Raw genomic sequence first — 9775 nt, 5'->3', positions numbered from 1 at the left:
CTTTTTTTGTTTTCTTTGTTGCTTTATTCATTTTATTTTGTTTCTACTTACAATAAAATACTTATTGTTGCTATTTTTAGTTTTTTCCAGTTTTTTTGTTTTGTTTTCTGCATTAATTATTTTCTTTTGGTTTTTTGCTTTATTTTTTAATTCTTTGAAATTTGTGTGAATAGTTAAATTGAATTCTTTGAAATTTGTGTGAATTTGAAGTTTGTGATTAACTTTACTAGTGCCATTATTTTTTCAGTTCTACTTAGAAATAAATACTTACAGTTTTTTGGTGATTTCTTTTTTCTTTTAGGTCACAAAAAATAGAAACTTCTCTGTTAGTGAACATAGATGCACTTATAGAGAAAATTAAACATAAATTCATAATCAATTTCTGTTTATAAATTTAGGTCCAATTTCCTCTATAGGTGCATCTATTTTCACTTTGAGAGGAGATCAACAACACAGAGAGGGACGGGCTTATAAACAGGTGTGGGCGCCCTTCTGTTGGCGAGGTGGGACTAAAAGCTGGGTGCAACGAGGGCCAACCCTTTAGTCTCGGTTGGTGGCATGAACCGGGACTAAAGGTAACCCTTTGGTCCCGGTTCATGCCACCAACCGGGACCAATAGTGGTGGGCCAGGAGCCAGGACCATTGGTCCCGGTTCGTCCCACCAACCGGGACCAAAAGGTCCGGACGAACCGGGACCAATGGCCCACGTGGCCCGGCCGGCCCCCTGGGCTCACGAACCGGGGCAAATAGCTCCATTGGTCCCGGTTCTGGATTGAACCGGGACTAATGGGCTAAACTGGCCTGGACGAAAGCCCTGTTTTCTACTAGTGCTGGAGCAGGCGACGGGGGCGGCGCGTAGGGGCAGGCTACGGGGGCGGGGCACAAGGGCACGCGGCGGATGGTGGCGGAGCCGGGCTCCGACCATGGCTGGAGGTGGTGGGTCGAGCAGTGGTGGTCTTGCACGGCGGCGACGGGAAGACGGTGGGCGACGGAGGGAGGAAGGTAAGTTGGCAGCAACGGGAGATGGTGGCGCACGCCGCCGGCGTCGCGCGGGATCCAGAGGCAGTCAGCGGCGCGCGGGATTCAGGGCCGGTGGAGGCCGCAGGAAGCCATGGATGTGGAGGCCGGTTGGATCGTGAACGTGGTTGGGCTGTTTTTGTTATGTCGGGCCGCACCAGTTCAGAAACATCCGATCCATTATATAGCGCGCCCCGTGATTCAAATAACTATTCTAATCCTGGGATTAGAATAGTGTTGTCCTATTATATATAGGGTGGGTCTATTCTAATAACACCTCTTAAGACCTTATTCTAATAACACTGGAGCCTTATTCTGCTAACACCCGCACTGCGTCCCGCAACAGAAAAACAACCTAAAAAGGTCGAACTGAGCTGCACGCCTCCCCCACCTGTTCCACTAGTCAACCCCGCTCCACCCCATCTTCTTCCCTGCCCCACGACCCCCACAACCCCCCGATCCACCCTGCCCAACCTCCATCCCGCGCCCCGCCTGCGCCGCCCTGATTGGGTGGGCCGGAGCCCGCCGACCCCCCGCCCTCCTCCTCCTTCCTCCCAGGAGCCCCGCCCCACTACTTCCCCACTGGCGCCACCTTCATCTCACCGGCCGCGCGGTGTCCTCCCCGGCGCCATCCCGCACCCACCGCGTCGCTCGGCCACCACCTACTAGAGCGCCGCCTGATTCCCGCCCCGGCGCCGCTCGCCGCCCATAGCTTCCGTCCACCGAGCCGCCAGCGCCGTGTGGACTCCCGCTGACAGATCGGAGACGGCGGCAAGCGCCCTAGCACGCCTCCCGGTGACGGATCCGCCCCCACTCCACAACCCGCTGGAGCCCCCGACCCCGACAACCGAAGCGCTGCCTCCCTCTTCTCCCTCCCTACACCTCCATGCCCCACCTACTCTCCCGCATGGCCGCCGGCCCCAACCCCGATTGCGCCCCCCTCCCTCGAGTGGCCACCGGCGCAGGATTCGACAGCCGGCAGTGGATCCGGCCGCCACCGGCTAGAAGTGGATCCCTCCCTGATCCAACTCCCCCGTGGTGAAGGCACCCCCTTGTCTCTTCTGACCACTGCCTCTTGCACCCTCCAACTCCGGCGCAGAGCTCCCAGAGCGGCGTGTACGGCTCACCGGCTTGCAGTTGTGTGCGGTCCGGCCGACGCGGTTGTGTAGTCCCCTGTCGAGCGGCAGCCACGAAACGACGCCAGCGTGCAGTTCGGTACCAAAGACGATGCAGCTGGGCTTGGTCATTGCGCAAAATCTGCACCGCGCGTGAGAGTTCCTCTGGGTATCAACTTGCATGCACATGGCGTGGGTGTGGTGTGCAGTTTGACGGATGGTGCGGTGTGATGTGGGTGTGGTGTGCACGGGCACGTTCCCATGCAGTGCGGCATGTGTGTTCGTGAAGTGCGGAAACATTGGTGTTGTATGTCGGTGTTCACGTAGATGGCTCACCGTGCAGTTTACTCCATGCTCTCGTGCAGGGTCGAGCGCGTTTGCTTGCAGTCTCGCCGGACACGCGTGTAGTCTGCCTCCCACCCCGCTCATGCGTGCAATACATTTTTTCATGGAAAAGTTGGGCCACGGAGTTCACTCCATCCATGTTTTGCATTTTTTGGAGAATTTTCTTTGAAGTGCACTTAGTTTGTGTAAAAAAGAATATGTTTCATTATCCTATGTATGAAGTGCAATGCCTATTATCATCCTACCTTTCGTGTGTTTTAAATATCAGTCGATTACATCAATGCCTGCAGTGCATTTGGTCCTCGGATGTGGTTCACTTTTTAGAGTGATGCTGTTTATTTGCGCACAATGTGGAAGTGCGATTTTTTAGCAAAACAACTAAAATAGTAATGCGGTTCACTATGATATATATCGCGGTTCACTTGCCCTCATCTCTGTGGTCCACTCTCGTTCATAAAAAATGTTGAAAAAAGGATAAAAAACTCGTTTGAAAAATTTTAAGTTTGACAAAAGAAATCATGAAGTTCACTCGACTGCCTGCTGCAGTGCGGTTTTCCATTTGAAGAAGTGCGTTTTCTGTCCGATGAAAGGTCCACTCGCTTGGTCAATGCGCGTAAAAAATTAATAAGTATGAAAAAATACAACAAAAACTCATGAGGTTCACTTCTGATAGTGTTGCGGTTCATTTTCGGGAGTGTTGCGGTCCACTCTCGTTCAAAAAAAAGTTGAAAAAAAGACAACAAAAACTTTTGCAAGAAAGTTTATGTCCGACAAAAAGAAATCATGAAGTTCACTTGACTGTCTGCTGCAATGCTGTTTTCCGTTTGAAGCAGTGCGTTCTTCTGTCCAATGAAGTACACACGATGATTTTGGTCTCGTGAAAAACAGAGTGTCCGCTTTTCGGTAAATTTAAAACTGCTCTTAAACAGTAAGAAATTAGAGAGTGTTCTACATGAAAAAGTTGCGTCTCGTCGATATCATTCCAACGGCATATCATTTGAATCATTTCGACAAAGGGTTTGTAAAAATTTCGCGAAAAACGGCCGCTGTCTCTCATCGTCAGCCGCACGATTTTCAAAAGCTAAAAACCGTAAGAAATCTCAAAACGGTTTCAACATATGAAAGTTGCGCCTCATCCATAGCTTTCCAACGGTATATTAAATGCCTTGTTTCGACAAACGGTTAGAAAACTGGAGCGAAAACAGTACCGAAAATTTGAATTTTTTTGAAAAACAGAATTCCGCGATTTAATAAATTTGAAACTGCTCTTAAACCGTAACGAATTAGAGAAAATAATAGTTATGAAAAAGATGTGCCTCGACGATATCTATCCAACAGTGTATCGTTTGCTTCATTCTGACGAGCGGTTTAGAAAAAAAATGCGAAAAAACGCTCGCTGCCACTCGTCATGGGCCGCACCATTTTCAAAACTGCTCTTAAACTGCGAGGAATCTCGAAAAGTGTTCAACATGGCGAAGTTGCGCCTAATCCATAGGTTTCCAACGGTATATCATACGTCGCGTTTCGATAAACGGTTAAAAAATAGAGCAAAAACAGTACCAAAAAACACTGCGTACAATTTTTTACGACACGAAGTTCACTCGTGTAAGTACTGCAGCACACTTGGTTCAAACAATGACGTGCGCTTGCATTGAGCATACAGTACAGAAGTGCTATCAGAATAACTATTTTAATAGCACTATTCTAAACCTGGGATTTGAATAACTATTTGGATCATAACTTCTGTGTAAGGCCCGATGGACACGTTCCCGAACTTCCCGAACCGGCAGCGACCAGAGAAAAAGAAAAAAGGCCACCCATCGGCTTCCCCGATCCAACCTCTCGCACCTCCCACCCCCAGCCAGCAATTCATCCGCCGCCTGGCCCCAACCGGCAGCACCGCCACCGCCGATCCAACCTCTCGCACCTCCCACCCCCAACCAGCGATTCATCCGCCGCCTGGCCCCCAACCGGCACCACCGCCACCGCCCGGCCCCCAACCGGGACGACCGCCGCCGCCCCGCCCCGCCCTCAACCTATGCCGCCTCCGCCCCAACCAGCGTCGCCTCCCCGGATCCGCCGCCACCACGCGGCGGCCAGGTCCCCGCCAGATCGCGCCCGCGCCGCCATATCCTCGGCCACCATCCCCCACACGGCCGCCTCCTTCCTCTCCCTCCACTGCACGCTTCCCACGGGATCCTGCCGACAGGCATCTAATCTTGCCGCCTAGAGCTACCATGCGTCGGATCTTGCAAGTTTTTCTCTGTTCCAGGCGTCGTTGCCAGCCCACCTCCATGACCGCAGCCCACCTTGTGCTCGCGGGCCAAGGTCGCTGGGGTTCAGCATCGGCGACGACTTCACCATCGCACAGGAAGTTCATGTAAATCTGTTGCAAAGGTTCAGGTACATCAAAAATATACTCCTTTGTGCATATAGATGAATTCTCACCTACCCATTTTTCTCTCGATGGTGCTGCTGAAGTTCAGCTTGAGAGCGAGAGAGAGATTAGCTGCTGTTGCTGTCCATGTTTTTCTGGTTTGAACTTGCTGTTGTCCGTGGTTGAAGGAATGATAAGAGGTGCTTTCCCCATCGTCTTGGAGCAAATCTGTTACTTGAAGATGTTCTTCTTTGTTTGCTTACTAAGAAAGCCACATATTTTGGTTAAAAATTGATGAGAGGTGCTTTCTACAGACGGTCTTCCTGTGTATCATTAACATGAGCAGAGGATCTTGCTCTCTCCCTTGCGGTCGTGACTTTGGATGGCTTCTGGTCAACTACAGGTTGGAAGTTCAACATGTGAGATGAAGTTAGTGCAAAAAAACTACAAGTTAGAAGTTTAACTTGTGAGAGGAAAATCAAAATTTGAAATAACTGCAGGTTAGAAGTTCATCTTCTGTTCACATTCAGATTGCTTGCCACCGCCACGCATTCCTCCGGAAATAGCCGCCTTGCATCCCACTGTCGGCCACGCGATGCTACCAGCGCACTGCCCCCGGCCGAGCCATCCACCAGCAGACGAGCCGGCTCTGGCTGTGCTCGAGGTCGCCTGGATCTTCCCTGCTCGAGGACAAGTTCTACTACAACCATGGATTAACAGTAAGTTCTACTTCATCTATACAAAGTCCGGGGATTACATACCATCTACTCGGACTTGGTAAACATGCACTTTTTGTTAGTCTGCTGTTCTAGATACATTCATTTTCATCCATTTTGATGACAAGTATTTCCGGACGGAGGGAGCTACTGAGTGCACTACACGAGAGTTTGTCAAAAATTGGAAAAAATGCTATTAAAAAAATTCCAAACTTTTTGAAATTTTGCGACATCAAACTCTATGAAATGTTTGAGGTTTGTGGAAAACTCCATCCAAAAATAACATCCCAGGAGATCTGCACCCAAGAGTAGAAAATCAACTCTCGTAAGAGCATCTCCAATAGAATCCCTCTCCAACAGATGATGTAGATGTAAAAAAATTACATTCCACCTCCCAAAGATGTAAAATACAACACCTGGAGATGCAAATTAGCATCTCCACCTACAGGAGATGTAAAAACGATGGCCGCGCGCCAACTGCCCAGCTGCCTTCAGTTTGCTTCTGCCCGCCCGACGACTACCCAATTACGCCGCCGGCGATTTCGCCAAAAATCACCGCTGCCGCCGCCACCTTCCCGCATGTCCCCCGCCGCCATGCTCGCCGGAGTAGCGATTGCTGTCCCCCACAGCCGCCGATTCGATTTCGGCCGCTGCTTCAAATCGAAGATTCGCCAGAGGCCCGGCTGTCGTAATGGCATCGATGGCACGGCTGTGGAAGGGTTGGGCTTTCTGCTAGCCTCGACCCACTACCGGAGCTAGGGGAGGCGTGCCACGCCGCCCGCTAGCCTCGACCCAGTCATTTTTGTTGAGCATAATGGTAGATATCATAACTCTCATCCGCAAAAAAAAAGACATAGTCATAACTCAAACTCAGAACCCATAATAACTGATTATTTTTATTGGTTAAATCTGCATGCGTTTCATACGGAAACCACGCCAACACATCTGTCTAGTGCATCTTGTTAATTCGTCCAGCTAACTTCACATGTCTAAACAGCACTTCCCCTCCAATATATATTTCACCGTCTTTGTGTGCACATGCAGGAAAGCTCGACATCTCTAAAGCATCAAAGCCTTACACTTTTCACATAACTCTCTTGAATGTTTCATATAATAGACAAGTTTCAGTGAAGAGAAACATCGTAGAACATGTATGACTAGGAGGCATAGGGAAAGAAACAAATACAGAGGTTGTGCATTCAGCATGTAGCGAGAAGCATCGTGTTGCTACTGTGGTGCGTTTCCCATACACGCGTGTGTCATATCAAACAAGTGGGCCTTCCACATCTTAATCCTTGTTATACATGACATGACGAGGCTGATTGTTGGGCAGGTCATGCTGGTTTACCCCGTTGACCTGCCACCGCACAGTCAACCGCAGAAAGCGCCGACCTAGGGGATTATGATTGTAGTTCCAGGGAACGAGATGAGCAATACATGCGAGTTGTAAGACTTATTACTTTCATTTTTTGTTTTACCACAAAATGTGTAAGAAATTATTTATGAAGCTGCAATGAGCATTTAGTAGAATAAGTGCGACTAGACTCCTTATGCACTAGATAGGAAAACAAAAACATTTCAACAAATATTCAGTATTTACATTCAAAATTGAAAAATCATGGATTACACAAGGATAGCAAAAAAAAAAAAATCCGTCATTTTCCTTGGCACAAAATGGAAGACTTTACACGTGTGACGAAATATTTCACTAGAACTGCTTATTCACTAGAGATGAAAACAAAAATATTTCAACAAATATTCAGTATTTACCTTCAAAATTGAAAAAGTCATAGATTATGAATGGATAGCTAAAGCAAAATCCGTCATTTACGATGGCACAGAATGGAAGGCTTTACATGTGTCGAAGGCTCTGCTCGGACGAGGATTTTTTGAGCAGCTGCGCTGGGGCCGCGTTATCCTGGCTCTCGAATCATTGCGCTGTACCTCGAGATGCCCGTCACAGAATCTAGTTTTAGCGTACCTGTTACGGTGGCAGCTGGCTGTTACGGTCATTGTCGCCATAGGGTACAACTCCATCATATAGGCTCTGTGATTTTTTGTCTTCCACCTCCCCGCACATACCGACGCGAACCCGTGAATACGACTCACGTCTCTCTCTACACACCGCCCTGCTCGTTCTTTGACTTGTTGCTCTAATGGATTGGGTGCAAGGAGGCCATTCGACGGCGCCGGCGCTCGGCCGCCTGGAAACCTGCACTTCTGAATTCAACCAGGTACGTATTGATTCTGCAACCTGCACTTCTCTTCGTAGTGCTCGTCCGGGGTGGGCTTTAATCGGTTTCCCATATGAGAATCTGAATCCCCTTTCCATATGGCTTCTGTGCCGGATCACAGATCCAACCCGCCCGCCGGCGATCCATTCTTCTCAGGCAGGCAGATCAATGCAGGCACTCAAGTGGTTGGAGGCGGATCTAATGTGGCACTCAAGCATCCCGAATACTGCGCCTATATATTTGACCACATGTCTAATTAATACCTTCCCCTCCTATATATTTGACCACATGTTTGCGTGCAAACAAATGAAAGCCGGCATCTCTCATTTATCAGTGCTTTACACTTCCACACTGCTCTCTGTTGAACATTTCGTATAATAACTACTCCCTCCGTTCCAAAATAGATGACCCTACTTTGTACTAAAGTTAGTACAAAGTTGGGTCATCTATTTTGAAACGGAGGGAGTAGGTTTTAGTGCACACAAACATAGGGGCTTAGGGCGGATACAACATCAAGACGATATTAGTAAATATGTCTGATTAGGAGGCATAGCAAAATAAACAAATACTAGGGCGGCATCATAACCGAGTTGTAAGAACCATTCTGTTGCCACAATGTTGTTTTACCTATACATGTATCGAACAAGCTTGACTTCTGTGGATTATGCAAGACGATATTGTTGAAGAAACAACAGCAGGAGAAGAGGTAGTGACCAGTGGAGGCTTCCCTGATGCGGGTGTCCACCTTGCATCTCCATCGCGCTATGCGTAGAGGTTAGCCAGCTTCTATGCATGCCCATGTCTATGCCTCTAACTGACCTGATAGACTGCCTTCTTCACGAGATCACCTTGTACCGTGACCTTGTACCATGACCTCCTCACATTTATTGGTACATGATGTTCTTGGCAAGCAACCTTCTCGTTCGACCCATTAAAGTTTGGGACAATTGCATTTTTACCCCTAGTTGGTTCCTACCCACGGGTTTTGCCCTTACTTTTCGAGCTTGCTCAGTTTTGCCCTTACTTTTTCCGTCGTGGTCTCTTGAATGCCCTTTGATCGTTTGACCAAAACTTTGAAAATTCATATCTAATTCATATGAACTCAAAAAAATGCAAATAAGATATCAAAATGTTCAGACATTACCTTTATGTGCATATCATTTGCATTCAGGACAAAAGCATCATTTAAACTACCTATGGTAGTTAATAATATCTAGACATTTGTTTTAACTAATATTTTCTCTAGAAAAACTAAGTACATTATGGATGCACACATGCACTCACACCAACACCTCACTCACATATTCAGACAAAACCTACTAAAACCAAGTGTGAACCAACCTGTGGTTGGATGGTTAGTGGTATCCCATTCCACCAGGATTGAAGTTCTGGTGCTCGTATTTTTCGGATTTATTTTAGGATTTCAGGCAATGCATGTTCAACGGCAGGAGATGTTCCCATCGACCACGAGATGTCTGTGCCGTCTTCATCAATCTCAAGATGATATTCTGGCTCAGTCTCTCAAAGGTGCTCATAGAGGTAGGATGTGCATGTATGTTTATAGGGATGAGTGTATAAACATGTATATGAGCACCTGCTTCTTTACTGTGTTCTAAAAAAAACCTACTAAAACTGTGTCGTGGAGTTTCAAAATTCTCAAAAGGGGCCTCAGGGAATGCTCACGAGTTTGAGCTTTGCTGGGCTAATTTTCATCTTTATTAGAGATTTTTGTTGTTCATGTCCGTATTTTTTTTCTTGCGGGTTCTCTTTGTATATTTTTCACTGATTCAGAATATATAGCTTGTTGGTTAAAACAATTCGGTGATGTTTACTTTTTCTGATTTGCAGGGCATCTTCAACGTGGATCCGCAAAACATCTCATATCCATTTGAACCGTGCTGTAATTAGAGATAAATGTGGAGAGGTCTGCGGGAGTCCGGATTGCTGTCACGTCCGCTTCTGACCGTCATG

The 9775-nt window shown here is 47.6% G+C and overlaps 1 long non-coding RNA gene across 1 annotated transcript; it reads left to right on the top strand.

Annotated features, from left to right (window-relative positions):
• The first annotated feature begins 4588 nt into the window (after positions 1 to 4588).
• LOC119334219 lies at positions 4589 to 8777 on the top strand. Its single transcript, XR_005161246.1, has 5 exons — positions 4589 to 4880; positions 4964 to 5054; positions 5169 to 5283; positions 5355 to 7804; positions 7926 to 8777. It is a non-coding gene; the product is annotated as an uncharacterized LOC119334219 (long non-coding RNA).
• The last annotated feature ends 998 nt before the right edge of the window (positions 8778 to 9775 follow it).

Source organism: Triticum dicoccoides, chromosome 7A (assembly GCF_002162155.2).
Source record: "Triticum dicoccoides isolate Atlit2015 ecotype Zavitan chromosome 7A, WEW_v2.0, whole genome shotgun sequence".
Classification (NCBI taxonomy): Eukaryota; Viridiplantae; Streptophyta; class Magnoliopsida; order Poales; family Poaceae; genus Triticum; species Triticum dicoccoides.
Note: the sequence above shows the minus strand (reverse complement) of the source record. Positions and strands in the feature narration are given on the sequence as shown.